Below are 16,642 nucleotides of genomic sequence, written 5' to 3' on the forward strand. Positions count from 1 at the left end.
CCCCCCCCCCCAAAAAAAAAAGTCACTTCTTTTCCACTTCCCTGACCCGATTCCTTTTCTTTTCAGGGTTGTGTTGTCTTAGAGGGTTGTGACCCATGACGCGGTGTTCCCCTCAGAAGACGGACGGGCCTGCGCGTGAACTATAGTGTTGGTGGACAGATTCATATTGGTGAGTTATTGTTAAAAAAAAAAAGTCTCTCCAGGTAAAAGGTCCGCCTCCTACAATCCCCTTTGGAATGAACATGGGTTCAATGAGTTGATGGCTGGGTCAGAGGGCTCGGAACAGCAGGATCCTATCGGTTGTCTTTCCGTTTCTTGCATCTGATATTTTCATTTATCAAAAGCAAAATATACAGGTAATTAACTCCGAAGCAATATAGTTCTGTGTAAAGTGATTTTTTCCCCCTCCTCTCTCTCCCTTCTGCCGCTGTCGAGATAAGTCGGCGAAACGACACTACCAGGGATTTGAGTCCGGATGGGAAGTAGCGCTATGATGTCCCCACATATTAATTAAAAAGAATAAAAATAAATTAGAGGCATAATTGTATGCCACACCAGAGCCAGACCCCTTCTAAGTGCAAATAAATGGAAGGCAGACAGCTTGGTGGATGACACACGGTGATCAGCCGAGAGGGTTCAGGAAAGACCTTTTCTTTAAAGAGAAACTTCCCCTGCACGGACTGGGGAACGCAGTGTGCGAACGCGGTGTGCGCCGGCCGTCACAAGTGCTCCACGCGGTCTACGTCTAATTGGAAGTGCGGTTGAAGAAGTGCCGGCCTCTCCGGCTGCAGCGGGTGCGGGTGGTCCTGTCTCTTGTTTAGCTTCAGGTTGCCCTTAGTGCCAAAACCCGGCCACACTTGGGAAGTCTCAAGATGGCAGCGTTCCTGGGGGTGGGGGCAGTGTTGGTTTCTAACTGTCCTCAAAGGAAGCGACTGTTGGGGGGGGTTTGCTCAGTGGCTCCCTCACAAACCCACGGTGTGGTCCCTAAAGTGGTGAGTACAGGGGGCCTAAGGACGCAGGCTGTGGTTTGGAGAAAAGCCCTCTTGGCCAGTGGGGCCTCAGAACTAGCTTCCTGAGGAGCTGGGGCGAGTTGGAGGCCCTGCGTCCAGGGGGCCTCGGAGGGAGGACACAGGGCCGTCTGCTGGTCGCGTAGGGGCTGAGCTGGATCTCCACCCGACCCCAAAGGGCCAGTCAGCGATGTGGGTGCCAGGGACCTACGGCTGCTCAGACTTCTCACCAGCTGATGACCTTCAGCAAGTTGCCTCTCTCCCAAGGCGGGGGTGGGGGTGGGCTTCTTTGTGGATTGAAGCAGTGGGCTCCAGTGGTCCCTAGTCCTCCCTGCCTTTTAAGTGAACTTTGCGTCCAGGACTGGCCAGTGAGAGGTTCCTTGTGGGTTGACCCCTGGGAGTGGCTCCTCGTTGACCTCTGAGGGATTCTAAGAATGTGGCTTAACCACTTTGGGATGAAGCAGATGGAAGTTTCTAGCCCAACCGTCTCATTCTCCTAAAAGAAGTTTCCAGTGTTGCCTCATGTGCCCAAGGTTTGCAGGCGCCTATGTCAGTGTTGCCGCCCAGGTGGAGGGTATGTTCAGTGGGCAGCGGGCATGGGACCTGCCCATCCTGTGCCTGACCCCTGAGCTCTTTCCACCGAAGGGTCAGTGCCTAACCTACAGCCCAGGGGAGCCAGTGTTTGTAACAGACTTGTGCAGGAGTGAGCCCCGGTGGCATAATGGGACGTGCATTCAGCTGCAAACCACAAGGCCCCAGGTTCAAACCCACCAGCCCTTGAGCAAGAGAAAGATGAGGCTGGCTGCTCCTATAGAGTTAAAATCTTGGAAAAACCCAGAGGCAGCTCTCCCCTTCCCTATAGGGTTGCTTGGAGTCAGAACAGATGAGGTGGTCGGGAGTGTGGCTTGGGGTTTGATTACGTGGAACTGCTGTTGTAGGACTGTGTTTCCTGGCGTTGAACGGGCCTGGCCCTGCTGTGTTTAGCGTGCAATTTTGAGCAGGAGTTTTTGATAGTTTGGGAGTGTTGAAGAGGCCGCCCGTCACCACTGGCAGTGCCCTGCAGAGTCCACAAACCACACCCATGTTGACATTAGCCGTGTTCACACAAGGTCAGGCGCTGGGCAGTGGCTCTTGGATTTCTCTCTCTCTCTCTCTCTAGACGATTGCTTTAAGCTGTGCCCCTCTCTGCATAGCACCGCCCGCTTCCACACTCCCTTAGGCCAGCCACCTACCTGTGAACACCAGAAGGGCCTCTGAACTAATAGGCCGAAACTGCACCACTGTTGATCTCAGCCAGGTAGCTCGGCTGTTGACAGCCCTGGCCTAGGCTGAGACCTCACCTGTGGGCAGAGGGAGAAGGACGTAGACAAAGAACAGGACGCTCCGTTTGCTGGGTGCCAAAGCCCTGAGGCACCAGGGCCGCTGGCACATCATATGCGTCCTCTTAGCACATCTGTCTCCTGACCGCGTCCACGTGTAAGACGTATGTTCCTGCTACACTCGTCCTGCTACTTTGTGGGTATGCTTGTTTTCGCCTCACACCTTCCCTTTTTCCCTTCCTCCAAAGGAGGCGAGTTGTCCTTAACTGCGGGGAAGGAAGGACATGCTAACTTTAGCCTGGTTGCCTTTCGTTCCTGCCTTTACTTGCTGTTCTGTCTGTGGCCGCATGTTGAACTGAAAACCCTTCCTGCCGTGTGGCTTACTGACTTCGAGAACCGGCGTTGGCTGGCGGTGGAATCGTGGTTTCGTTGCAGCGTTTCATTAGTGCCTGTAATCTTGTTTTACCAGAGGTGTCGGGGCGAGTGAGTCTTGTCCCACAAAGACGTGGACGCGGGCAAGTCCCCTCAGGTGAGCTTTCAGTGGTGTGGTGGCAGTGTGGCCGCATGTGGTCGAGCAAGGATACAACCTCTGCTATCCATTTGTGTTCTCGGGGAAACATGCATCCTGCCTTGTTTGCATCAGATGTTAGAAGCTCAGCCTGCCTGCAGGGAAAGGCAACACAACGGAGGTCTTGCTGGTGTGGGAAAGCCTGGCCGTGGTCGTACTGGACTCCACCAGATGGTCCCTCCTCCGGTGAAGTGTGGGGCCTTTAGCCATCCGGCTGGACATTGGTTCTCTCTCTGGCAAGACCTATCTCTTCCTTCCCCCATTAATGGAAAGGATTGTGTTGTGTTTAAGGGAGCTGACCCCTCATACCCGGGGTCCAGTGACCAGTGTTCTACATGGTGCTCACACTGGTTGCAATGCGCTAGCTTTCTGGACTTCCTGGGCCAGGGGCTTCCAGCCTGAGCCTCCTCCGGGCTCGTCCTGTGCTGGCCACCAGCCATTCAGGAATCCATCTGGCCTTCACGAGGGCCCTGTGATCCCGCTCCAGCTTTGGGACTGGAGGCAGGGCTGCCGCGTCGGAAACCACAGACCCAAGGAAGATATGCATGCCTTTTCATCTCCAGGGCTGTCTCCAGATGAGAAACAGGCTGGGGTGGGGGTGGTGCGGAAGATGGCTCGGGGTGCAGGGTCGGGGGAGTAGATGGCTGTGACTCTCCGGGAGGGTGGGCGGCCCCATTGCCGCACTCCTTGTTTGGATGGCATTCCTTCTGAGCGCAGGGGGCCAGTCTGCCCTCCAAGCAATAGTTGGAGGTGTTGACTCAGCCTTCTCGTGTGTGTCCCCCAAACCAAGCATGGCTGCCGGGCAGGACAGTGGAAGTCGCCAGAAGGCTGGCAGCCCTAGAGGCCTACAGGAGGTAGCAGACAACAGCCCCCAACACTTGGGGTGGGTTTTCTTTTCTGCTGTCTCTAGTACTGGCTTCCGCCTCCTGCTATTCCCAGCCCACCCCCCACCCTGCTGGTTTCAATCAAAGCCCCTTTACCAGGGAGGGAATGAGGGGAGGGACAGAGTGAAGCAGAGGGTCTTAATTATCACCCTGCCCTCCATGTGTGGGCAATGAGCAAGCCCCTGTACTTCCTGGGGTCCCGGCCAGGTTGGTTCTGTGCCTGCTGGTGCTCCTGCCTTGGGTGTGGGGGGAGAGGTGGCTCGGGGCGGGGTAACCCCAGCAGCATGCGCGCAGGACTGGCCAGAGAACTCAGGGATGGGTCCCCTTTCCAGCCACGGCTCCCCATTGCCCTGAATGGGGCCCCACATCATTCACCAAGAATGCTATTCTCAGGCCTTGGGGCTGCAGGGAGACCCTGGCCACAGCCACAAGTGGCATCACCAGGCTCGTTTGCCTTGGTCGGGCACCAGCGCTGGATCCTGGCCTCGGCCACGTTCCCTTCCTGGTGCCCTTGCCACTTTCTGGGTTCACTTACTCGAGTGTGGGGTGCTGTGGAAATGAGTCCTGGTGGCCTAGTGGCTCAGTGTTGGGCTACAGTCTACAAGGCTAGCAGTTTGAAACTACCAGCTGCTCCTCAGGACTCAGACAAGGCTTTCTACTCCCTTAAAAAGTTAATGTCTTGGACGCCCACGGGGGCACTTAGCCCCTGCCCTATAATATGGCTGAGTTGAATGGCTCCTGGCAATGAGTTTGATTGGGGGATTGTAGTGCTGTGGGGGAGGTCCAGAGCGAGGCAAGGGGTTAGCAGCCCTTAATGGAAAGAGTGGAGGCTTGCCTTTACCCAGGGGCACGCTGAAGAGAAGCCTGGCTATTGTCTCCAAACCCAAAGGAGCAAAACTCGCTGTCATCCAGTTAGGGATTCTATAGGACCTTGAGAAACCCTATGGAGCCTGGTTCTCCTCGGGAGACACGAGGTTGACATGGGGTGGGGGGAATCAGATGCTCCAACAATGGGCTTTGTTGCATTATTTTAGACTCATGTTGTCAGCACCTGCCCCAAATGAGTCCAGTCCTGTGGGTTCCGACCCCTTCCCCGCCCCCAGCACCCTGTAGGACAGTGTGCAGCTTTGTAGGGTGTCTGAGGCTGTGTGTCTGTATCTGGAAGCAGCTTGATCGTCTGCCTCTCTCCCGCGGAGCAGCTGGTGAATTTTGTGAAAGTGGGTGGCATCTGACGCCTCTAAGTTCAGAAGAGGGAAGAGGAGACCAATAGCCCGAGGGCGATGCTGCCACCACACCCCTCCCGCTCTCTGCTGCCTGGACAACTCAACTCGGTGATCACACACTTCACGGGCCACACTCAGGGCAGTGGGGCTTCTTCGGGAAGTAATTGGTTACAGTTCAGGGCCCGTCCTTTATGGTTAGGAAAGCTGCAGGCCACTCCTTCTCGGGAGGGTTCTTTTTACCACTCCGAGGCAGCCTGCTGTGCCAGCCAGTCTCCTGCCTGCAGGTGCTCAGCTGCCCCTGTGGCATGACCTTCTGATCTCCTGGGACTCCAGAGGTTCTCCGTGCGGCAGCCCAGGACCAAAGGACATGCCCACCACTGACTTCTTTCTCGGCGCTTCTGTGGCTTCCTCTCCACCTCAAAGACTGGTCCTTTTCTGCGGAGTGTGATGGCAATATTGACCAATCACCTCGTTTATTCTGCGGAGTGTGATGGCAATATCGACCAATCACCTCGTTTATTCTGCGGAGTGTGATGGCAATATCGACCAATCACCTCATTTATTCTGCGGAGTGTGATGGCAATATCGACCAATCACCTCGTTTAGGTTTCAAGACCTCATTTGCATGACCCCACCCAGTCATAATGTGGAAGTTACTCTGACTTAAAGGACGTCATTTCTCCCAGCCTTTTTTGTGAGATACTATGTGATTTAGAATCGGAGAAGGTTCATGTCAGGGCTGTTGTCATTTTACCCTATTTATTCAGTCTGAACACTGAACAGCTGTTCCGAGCAGCTGGACTTTTGTGCAGAAGTCCAGGTCTAGAGGAAGACTGGTTAACCTGTGAACACCCAGGACACACCCTGTTCGCTGCAGGTGAAGAGGACTTTGAACCACTTGCTCAGGAAAATCGGACTGTGGATTGCAACTCAGATGTACAGAAGACAAAGTTGTCACAGCTAGACAAGGGGACTTCATCATGATCGAGGATGACGTCAGTCAACTTGGATCTACAGCCAGTGGCTCCAGAAGCAGCCGCAGTCAGATTGTATTGCATCGGTCAAATCTACCGTAGACTTCTTTACAGCAAAGATGTCCCTTGGAGAACTAAAGTGTGCCTAACTCAACCCATCGTGTCTTCAGTTACCGTATATATTCGAGTATAAGCCGACCCGAATATCAGCCGGGGCACCTACTTTTACCAGGAACACTGCATTAAAAATGTCCGGGGAAACTCGGCTTATCCACAAGTGTATATGGTACCTCACCTGCAGGTGAAACCCAGACAACGAAGCCAGCCGATGCCTTTGAGTGAATGGTGTTCACAAGGACCAGAGACTGCCCTGCACATGGACTGCCGGAAGGACAGTCCGAATGCTCCTTGGAACGTGGGCATGCGATGGCGAGACTCTGTCTAGGGTACGTTGGGAGTGTGATCGGCAGGGCCCAGTCCCTGGAGAAGGATATCGCGCTTGGTAAAGTAGAGGGTCAGGGAAGAGGGGTGGGGGGTGGGATTGATAGTGGCTGCAACAATGCCCTCCCAAGGTGGCAGTGCTTGTGAGGCTGGCGCGAGACTGGGTAGTGTTTTGTTCTGCTGTAAACAGGGTTCTGATAAGGCAGAACCAGCTCACCGGCGCTCTGTTCTAGAAAAGAAGGCTGCCCTGGCCCCTCTTGCTGTGGTCATGCCCCAGAACTAGTAGGGGTTTCATATGGGATGGGGAGGCTATTGCCTTTGACTGCCTCCCTCCCACCCGCGAACACATTGGCTTTGTGTACTGATGGCTTTAATTCTTTTAGGCCAACGCGATGACTCTCCCTGGCCCCTTGGGTGTTTAACAAGAAACTCTCGTGGTTAGCAATCATTTGGAGTTCATTCTCAACACGTAACAATTAAGATAATTCTGCTAGACTCATTTGGGGCGGATAGGAGCTTTTCAAAAAGCTTATGTTGGGTGACTCATTAGTCTGTCTGTGCGGGACACAGGATGCCTGGACATACCCTCCAGGTGTGGATGGAGGTAGACAGAACACTGCTATTCTGTTCTCTCAGGGAGCGGGCCGGACCAGGGACTTTGTGTATTTCTCACCGCATGGTTTCTCTAGGCCCGAGCAAGCAAATCACTTGCTCAGCAGCAGGCTATTGGAAGGAAACAGCAACAACCTGTGTGGTGGGTCGCAGATGCTGTTGGGATTAATTAGGCATGGTGAGAGGATAGAACCTTGGTGGGGAAGCGTGGAAGGATTTTGAAGGGGAAAAAAGCCTGGGACCCTGGATGAGTAGCAACTCTGAACATCAGATTACAGAGTTTAATTTCCTTCATCCCTGTGCCCTAACAAGTCTCTCCCTCCCCCACCCCCCTCAAACCACCCCTGGCCATCCTTTCTCCTGGAGCAGAGGATCAGATGTCCCAGAGAGCCCATCGGATCTGTTTAGGGTGGGACTTGATTTATACCAAAGGGCGCTATGTTGCCTTAACGTGGAGGGCTCTGTGGACTGTCTTTGTGGGAAAGAGATCTGGCTTATGTCCTTGTCCTGTCTCCCCAAACCTCTCTGGCCACCTTCTCCTTCCCCGTGCAGCCAAGCGGTTGCTGAACTCCAAGGAAATGGTTGTTCTGGGAAGGGTGCTTCCTGTCACAGCAGGAGGGGGAGCAGGGGGCGAGGGGGGAGCCCTGGAACCTTTACACTGCACCAGCTCTGGGCCCCAGCTGACCCACAGGGAGTAGCCCTCGGCTCGCCTGCATCCCACCCTGCTTGCAGACAGTGAGAGCAGATATTTGCTTCCCCAGCTCTGGAAATTTGGGGAGGAAATGGGGGTGGGGAGGGCAGGCTGGAAGGATGAGTGCTGTGTCCCCAGAGGTGATATGAGAGACGTCTGAGAAAGGGGTCTCCTTCAGGATTGAACCCTTGGTGTTTTGTAATGACTGACAGAGCAGCGTTCACCAACGTCCTTCCTGTGCACCGGGCGTTGCATCAGCCCCGGTGGGCACCCATCACCGGCATCTACTGTTGACCCCCATCCCTATAAACCGCAGGCAGTGCTGCCTAAGCACTGACGACAACTCCTCCCCCCACCCCCACCTCCGGCTGATGTCTCTGCACACAATTCTCCTCTTCCCAGATGTCGCTTTGTGGCTCACTTGTCATCCAACATACTGTGTGGAAGGCTCGCCCATGTGCTGGGTCTCCCTTGGGTCAGTACGGCTTTGCTTAGGGCCCATCAGCCGTCGTCCAGGAGCCCTGGTGGTGCCGTGGTTACAAATTGGGCTTGCTGTCCTCGTGGTCGGCAGTTCGAAACCACCAGCTCCTCTGGAGAAAGACTGGGCTTTCTACTCCTGTAAACCCTTAGCAGTCTCAGGAACCACAGGGGGACCCCGCTGGAGTCAGCGTTGACTCGGTGGCAGTGAGTTTGGGATTTTGGAGTCCTGTTCCAGGTGTGAGTCCTCCCCTGTTCCTGAGCTGGCCGTCAGCCACTTGTTGCCCGGTGGGGGAGCCCTGACAGTGGCTTCCACCCAGCCACCTTTGGCTCCTGATCCAGAGCCTTGAGGCTCCGCTATCCGGGAGATAAAAGTCCTGAAGAGGGATTTAGGGGCATTGCTCTGTCCCCGCACAGACCATTTGAGAAGCTTTCCTCCCAGGCGCTTAGGGACAGAGACCACGCGGTCTCTGTTGCTTTCGATGGCTCCCACCATTTCTGGGCCTTGCCTCCACATTGCAGACAACTGGCCAGTGTCTTTGAGAAGGCATGAGTCCAGGTGGCCAGGGGACGGAGGATGGTGTCGGGCATGAGCCAGGCTGTGCAGGGAGTCGCCCTTACTTCTGTCTGGGACAGGACAAAAGGGTTTGGCACACGCCCCCTTTGGGGGAGGTGTACATGGTCCTGAACGCATCAAACAGCTGTGTTGGAACCCAGGTCTCTCCACCCGGAAATGGGAGGTCACTTCAGCCTCTCTGAGTGGGGGGTGCCTTACGGGAGCCGCAGTTTGGGAGCCCCTGGTATTGTCGTGGGTTTGGCATTGAGCTGCAGCTGGGAGGACAGTTCAAAACCAGCAGCCCCTCTGTGGGAGACAGAGGAGACTTCCGACCCCCGTGAAGAGTTAGGGGCCCCAGGGCCCTGCCTTGGTTCCGGCTGGGACTGGAGGGGTTGTGGTTGCACTGTTTCCATTCGAGCGAAGATGATGATGATGATGATAGCCACCAAGTCCTCCGGGGCCCAGCTCACCCAAGCCCCGTCCCTCCAGACACCCGGGCAGATGCTCTGCCCTATTCCTTCATGAGCCCAAGCACATGGTGCGCCCCCGCCACCCCGAACCAGGTGATTCCAGGGGGTGTAGCAGTCAGCCCCTGTCAGGTGTGTTTAAACCTCAACTCTGATGAGGATGCGGGGCTCCTGGCTTTCCAAAACTCCAGGGAAAGTGGCTGCCGCTGCCTAGTTACAACAGAAGATGACCTGGGCGCCACCGTCCGCCCACGAAGGAAAGAGCTCTATTGACTGGTACTCTGCGCTTCCTCCGGCACCAGCGCAAACACTCAGGGGCCTCTTGAAGGCTGGAAAGCCTCTGCCCACTGCTTAAGCCCAGCAGCTGGATGCCAGGACGGGGGTCGGGGGCTTGGCCCAGAAGTAGCTCCACCATCGAAGGGGTGTTGCCCAGCCTGAGGGCTGTTCTCGGTGTTTGGATGGGGCAAGTAAAGAGGTGCTGGGGGCTTGAGGCAGGCCCAGTGATGGGAAACAGACAGCTGCCAGGGGTCCTGGCCTCCTCCTGGACATTGGCTTTGGGCTGCCCAAACCTCTCTGAACTGTGGGCCTCAGTTTTCTCTTCTGTAAAACGGGGCTCAGGGAAAAAAAAAAACGGTCATTGGAGGGGCTTGGCCTGCACACAGGTCTCCCACTGGAGAAAGATGTCTGTCACTAGCAGCTGTCCACAGCTCTGGACAGGTGGGTGTGCGTGTGCGCGTGCGCGCTGGGGCTTCAGGTGGGGAGAGCTCTCCCGAGAAGGCACCTGGAGTTTGAGTAAAATGAATATGGGAGCCTCTTTGGAGAGCTTGGCAGGTGGAGGCATTCTCGGCCCCTAATCAGCCCCGGCTTTGTTTTTTCATCCTGGGCCTCTGGCACCGCCCCCGTCTCCAAACATCACACCTGAGTTTGCTTATTGTGGGCGGGCCCAGGCCGCCTCCTTCCTCCCTCACCCCAGCGTGTACAGCTACCTGAGCCCCTCTGTTTGCTAACATACCCTCTTCCTGTGGGACGTGTGTCCTGCTGCACCTGGAGGTGGCTCAAGGTCCCTGCAGTTGTCCCAAACAGTCAGTGTGGTGACCGAAGGGGGGCCCAAAGATGGTGTGGCCAGCTCTCTCCAAGGTGACCCGGCCCGCCATGCCGCTGGCTTTTTCTCCTGCGAGCCGGCAGGGCTAGGAGAAGCCTTCTGCACGGCCACTTCACACGAAAGGCTGTTAGATGCAGGTCACCGGCTTGGGCCCCGGTGTTTTATGGCAAGTCTGAAAATGCAGATTTGTAACAACCAATGTTAATGAATTCAGATGGTTTGAATTTCACACTGAATAATGGCTGGAATTATCTGAGCCGGCGGCTTCACCCGGATCCCAGCAGTCTTTTTTCTCAAGATTAAATTGATAGAATGATGTAATATCACATTACTTTTATTAACAGGCCTGGCTACAAAGACAACACACCCATTAGGAGGGGGAATTTAGTAACAGTGGTAGTAATGACAGGACCATTCGGGATGTGTAATATTGTCTCTCAACTTTTCAAGCCTCCGCCTCATTGAAAATGCAGTGTTGGGCCCTGAGATATTGAATGCAATACCTTTATACCCCAGGGCCGCCTCTTTTCCTACATTAAAAATACTCCATTTAAATGCAGATCTTGATTTGCGCTCTAGGAAGAGCATTCTGGGAGGGTGTTGAGAAGGACGGCCAGGCAGCCTGCCACTTAGTTTGTTCAGAATGATTCTGGCGCTTAAGCCTTCGGCCCTCCTCTGCACCCCTCGGCCCTGCCTCTCCCCCCAAATTTCTGAACCTGAAAGGGATGCAAAGCAGTGCGGAGGTCAGTCTTGGTGTTGGCATGTGTGTAAGCAGTAGCTTTTCTCTCGTGGTAACATGTGTTCACGCACATAGGATGTTGGGGGGGCGGCTTGCACTCAGTCCCCCTGGGTTCTGCCCTCTGCCCTCTCTGTACCCGCTCTGAGCCCCACAGAATCCCCGATGTCGTGGTGGTTATACGTCCTGTGATCCCCAAGGTCAGCAGTTGGAAACCAGCTGTTCCTTGGAACAAAGACTGAACTTTCTACTTCCCGAAAGACAGAGTCTCGGGAAATCCACAGGGTCCGTTCTCTGTCCTTCCGGCTTCACTCGAAGGCAGAGAGGGTGGCTTTGGGGGCTGGGTCTGAGCAGCCCAGAGTGCTGGGTGCTGAGGTTCGGGAGATGCTGGGACTTCCAATCACAGAGCAGGAGGGACTTGTTTGATGTTGTGCTTAGGTTGCCAAAGAAATAGATTTATAGCTCCTGACATCCGCCTCTTGGAATCAATTTAGTGGTTAATCATTAGAAATCCCTCTTCTGCTGTTGCCTCCGTGCATGGGAGCATCTCCAGCCTCCATGCACTTGTCAGTTTCAAACTGCGTGTTGCTTTGGGCTTTCACGATCTGTCAAGGGAAATGGGAAGTAAATTCTTTCTAATATGCTAATTGATCTATTTGGGAATCTTTAGACAGAGACAGCGTCTGTGCTTGTCAGCCGCACAGTTGCTAGCTCCCGTTCTCCTGACTGGAGGGGTTTTCAGAGCCTGCCTGTGGCCCTAATGAGACCCACTGGGTCCTCCCTGGGGGGGTTGGCAGCATGGAGCTTGGGGACCTTTTCCTGGTGCTTGGGGCTTCTCTCCGGAAGGGAGGCATTGCTAGTCAGAAGTGGTGGGATGGGTCTCCGTAGGACATTGGATAAGGGTCTCTGTTTTGTGCCCCGGCAGCCAGCCTGGAGTCTTGGATTCTTAGCCACTGTTCATGCGGGAACCCATCTTCCCTGAAACCGGGCAACTCAGGACTGTGGTTTTCACGCACACCTGTTGCTCTTTCCCGTGTTCAGGAGCTGCTGGCTGGGAGAAGGGGACAGGAGCAGTGAGGGGGTGTTTTCCAAGCAGGTGCTGGGAGACCACCCTTCCTGGGCTCCAACAGTGGAGATGAACAGGGAAGTCTTAATTGGGGGCCCAGAGCAAGTTGAGCCTCTTCCTGGTTACATGTGCTGGTTGCTGCCGGCAAGGCCTTCCCAGTCCTGCTCTTTGCCTCCCTGGATCCGCTGCTGTCCTGGGCACCAGGGCTGGCTCATGAGTCCTTGGGTTCGGAATGAAATCTTGCTTCCGAGTGTATGTTCAAGTCAAATTTTGCTTAAGTCAGAACAGGTGCGAGTGGATCCTCAGGGCAAGAGGAGGCACAGAGCTGTTTGTAGGACTGTTAAAAGCTTCTCAAGCAACAAGGGGAGGCCATGTTAAAGAAGGCTTAGAAGCCGTTCCCATGCCAGGTCTCAGCCACCGGGCAGTGAAGGCAGCTTCTAACCCGCACAGGTGAGGAGCAGGCTGAGAGATGTACTGCCGGACCCCAGGACTGGCCCAGAGCAAGGGGGCTGGGTTCAGTCAAATGCACCTGCTGCTGCTGAGCAGCTCTGTAGAACAGTCCGATGGCCCCAGAGGGTTCGCTCATCTGTCAGCTTTGCAAACTGGAGGCCTGGTGGCCCAGGGGAGTAAGCGCAAGGCTACTGACTGGAGGGTGGTGGATGTGTTCTGTCTGGATATCCTTTACCTTCTTGATCTAGATTCTGCAATCCATTACACTGGTGTGTCAGTCTGGGTAAACTAGGGAAACAAATCCACAGAAACTCACATGTATAAGAGAGAGTTTTATACATGCACACTTGTACATTAAGAAAGCACCCCAACCCAGTGCTGCCCAAACCCATAGGCCCAACATTAACCCATATGTCCAACCGACACCAATCTACAGAGTCCTCCATCTCACAAAACACACAATGACGCCAACTGCAGGAGGAAAGCCAAATCAGTGAATGTGTGAGCATCTCAGCGCTGGCAGGGGTCTCCACACGGCTGCTCCAGCTCCCAGGGCTGCATCAGGGTAGGTCCATGTGGCTTCTCCTCAAGGATGTCTTGCAGGAAGTGGGCCTTGCCAGTTGAAGCAGGGAACTGGCTAAGGCAGCTGCACCCTGTTTCAACCATCAGAAAGCAAGAGACCCAAGAACTAGAAAGGGGAGGCTCAGAGAGCCATTTATCTCTCTGCCCTTCAATTAATCCCAAGTGTTTATCGGCCAGGTTGGCGCAATAAACCTTAACTCAGCTGGCTTCACAACCCACAGTCGGTGGTCACGATCGCAGGGTTTATTAAGGAGACAGGTTATAGTGCGAGGGAGTACTGGACATAGAATTGTTCACTGGGACGTGGCACGTGCCAGTGTTCTTTCAGGCCTGCTGACAAACACCCAAAGGACTTGCTATTGCAACATAACCCTCCATTGGAGGGCACTTTTAATTCAGTGTCCCCTAATTAAGTGCCCAGAGGCACCCCACTTTGAAAGACAGCTTCCTGCCCCAAAGCACCCAGCTTTACTTTCCCTTGGGCCCGGGAGCCCACCACTGTCTCACGCCCTGACTCATGGCTCTGCTGCTGCTCCTCGGACGTCACAGCGGTCTTCTGGATCCAGGAGGTGCAGGGATCTCGGGCTCCAGGGGGTGTGCTCCACTCCTGGCTCTTGCTGGAAGTGAGATGCTCTACCTCCTGCTTCTCAGAGGGCCCATTTCATACCCAGCAGGATGGCATGCACAATGTCCCGGTTCCCAGTTATCACAGTTGAATCCTATCAGTGTCTCCCCACCTCTCACCAGGCCCAGGCAGGGGAAGGTCGTTTGGTGGGGGTTGCTCTGTCTAGAGGGGCCCTGGAGGTCACCAGTTGGAATCCAGCAGCCGCTCAGTGGGAGAGAGCTGAGACAGCCTGGGGACCTTCTGGACCAGGTCCTCTCTGTTTCATGGGGTGTTGAGGAACGGTATGGGATTGCCATGGGGGCAGGTCGGCTGGTCTTTTTGTCTGCGAAGCCTCTGGTGGGTTCAAGACACAGACCTTCTGGCTAGCAGCCGAGCACTTTAACCATTGTGCCACCAGGGCTACTCGGCCTTTGCTTAGTAGGCTCTTTATAAACAGGGCTCTTCTCTGCCGCTGCCCTCTGCTCACAGGAACCGGAAGTCACTGCTCCCTTGGGCTGGCACCTGAACGGTTGTGAGGCTGGTGGCCCAAAGTCCCAGGTAAGACTGCCCTGTGTGTCCTTAGTGGGACTCGGGTGCTTCGTGTTGGCCCTCTTGTGACACGGCTGGAGGGCTTCTGTCCTGGACCCGGAAAGGTTTCAGTTCACCACCACCAGCACCACCCACCGGCCAGTTTGTCATAGCAGGTGGTATTTCAGCACGGTAGATGGATCGCAGCAGAGCGAGCCTCCAGAGACAGGCCTGGTGACCTATCTGCTTCTGACAACCAGCCAGTACTTCCACAGATCCCGGCAGAGCGGTCTGGGGCGCCTTGTGGCGGGGCGTTCCTCGCTTCCTCGGATTGCGGCTCGCCCGAGGCTCAGGCAGTGGCTGGTTCTGCACTGCCCTCAGGGAGAGTCGGAGCTCTTGTGGGGGGCACTTGCTGCCTCGTGGGGTGGTTTGGAGAAGGGTGGCCTCTTACTTGCGTATCTTCGTGTGTGGCAGGATCGAAGGCACCCATCCTAGCGGCTTGCTGAAATGTTTCTAGAAGGGGCGCTTGTGACCAATTGAGACTGCACCGTGGCCTCATCCTTTTGCACAACCTCATGAGGAAGGGCAGTGGGAGGCCAGTATCCTTCACCAGCAGCTGTAGCAGCCTCACCTGAGCAGAGCTGGCTCGTGGCTGCCCTTTCTGCTCGGGCCGCAGCGAGGCACACCGGAAAGAGGAGAGGATGGACCTGCGAGGATGGAGCCCGTGGATCCTGGGATGGGGAGGATCCATCTGGGATGGACAGGATGGCAGATCTGGTGATTCTTTTTTTTAGTTAATTTTTTATAGAGCTACTCGTATCTGGAGTCAGCAGGTCCACCCGCTACTATTTCATTAAAATTTCAGGCAAAAGCTGAAAAAATTAATTGGAGGCCTGTAATAGTTTAGACTGTGAAGCCAGCTTACGGTAATAAAATTATATGAAGAGAAGACAGCTTTATATACTGAGCGCGGGAAAAGCTGGTTTACTTTAATGAGAAGAGATAGAAGGGAGCTCGGGCGCTTTCATTACAGATGCACTCAGGAGTGTTTGGGCTTCCTTGATGAATAGAGTTAATTCGCGGCTACACTTCCAATAACTCATGTTGCACAGTTTAATGACTTCGAGATAAAACCGGGATTGAAATGTTAATTTCTCTGAAGAGATTGGCGCCCCCTTGTATATCAGGCACCCCCACCCCGTCCCCCCATACACACGCGCATTAAACCTCTAGTTAATGTCCGCACAGAAGGGGGATGGTTTCGAGATACACAGACTTGGGGAGTTCTTACCGGATGTGGCTTCCCTTTTAGAATTACAAAGCAGAACGCAGCGTACGGTGGGTGGTGGTCTTAGGTGGGAGACTTTGTGAGATAAGGTGTCCCCGGCAGGCTTGGCGCCCCGCAGAGGTTTCCTGACACGGTGAACCTTGTAAACAAACACAGGCAGAGGACATCTATTTGGCTGGTCAGTGACCCCCACCCCCACCCACCGTCGCCAACAGTTTTGCTTGGCGCTTGTACCTGTTCAGCCGATGTCCGTGTGTCTGAGTGGTTCTGTGCCTGTTGGTTTGACGGTGCAGGCCTGGCTGCCCTGCTCTGGAGTTGGGAAATGACGACAGGGGTTCTGTCCCATGCGTAGTTCTGAGGCTCTGGTCTCCACGGAGAACCGGGAATTGTATGATTGTCGGGATTTTATTTTGTACGGTTGTTTGCTTATTCACTCTATACACAGTGACACCCCATGGAGCTCGGTACCTTCCCCTTCTCGTTCCCACAGAAGCCATCAGAAAGGAAGAAGGCCACCACCAGAACTAACCGAGGAATGGGGTGCTGGAGATGTCCTAGGTGTACCTGGTCTTTGGCGACGATGTTAAGCGTGCGGTACTTTATCTTCTGGGCAAATGATTTCAGGAGCACGCCTGACCCGAGCAATCAGCAGGGACGGAATGCAAACCTCTAGCTGTTAAGAAAAGGGGGTGATTGCAGACTCCTGTCACTGTTGCTCCTGCTTTCAATTTTTTTTGGGTGTTCTGGTCAAAGAGCTTCCTAGCGAGGGCTCTGTCAGGACAGAGGCCGTGAAGATGGGAAACCCTTGGCCCGCTAGGTAATGACCATTTGGCGCAGACGTGGCCAACTTGAGTTCCTCATGGGTTTATCTTTAACCCAAAAGATGCTCTCCAGTGGCTTGGTGCACAGATGAGGGAGGACGGTCCTATCCTACTGGGACAGCCCCTGGATGGTCACATCAGACCGAGGCTCATCTCCTGGATCTAGGAGGTTCTCAGCACAGGGGCCATGCTCAGCTCCCCGCTCTCCTTTCTTGGTGGTGGTAGATGCTGTCTGTCTGCTCCACT

The 16,642-nt window shown here is 54.7% G+C and overlaps 1 protein-coding gene across 2 annotated transcripts in view; it reads left to right on the forward strand.

The window, feature by feature from the left end:
• Positions 1-16,642, forward strand: part of CTBP2 (C-terminal binding protein 2) — a 116,988-nt gene that overhangs the window by 32,787 nt on the left and 67,559 nt on the right. The window contains exon 2 of one of the 2 annotated variants that reach the window (XM_045291234.1): positions 67-169. The gene's annotated coding sequence lies outside the window, so the exon portion shown is untranslated. Of the gene's footprint in view, positions 1-66; positions 170-2,478; positions 2,527-16,642 lie in introns of those variants that run through there. The other variant, XM_004700879.2, reaches the window with a different exon arrangement.

Source organism: Echinops telfairi, unplaced genomic scaffold (assembly GCF_000313985.2).
Source record: "Echinops telfairi isolate 266 unplaced genomic scaffold, ASM31398v2 ScPeMD7_70;HRSCAF=299, whole genome shotgun sequence".
In the NCBI taxonomy this organism is placed as follows: Eukaryota; Metazoa; Chordata; class Mammalia; order Afrosoricida; family Tenrecidae; genus Echinops; species Echinops telfairi.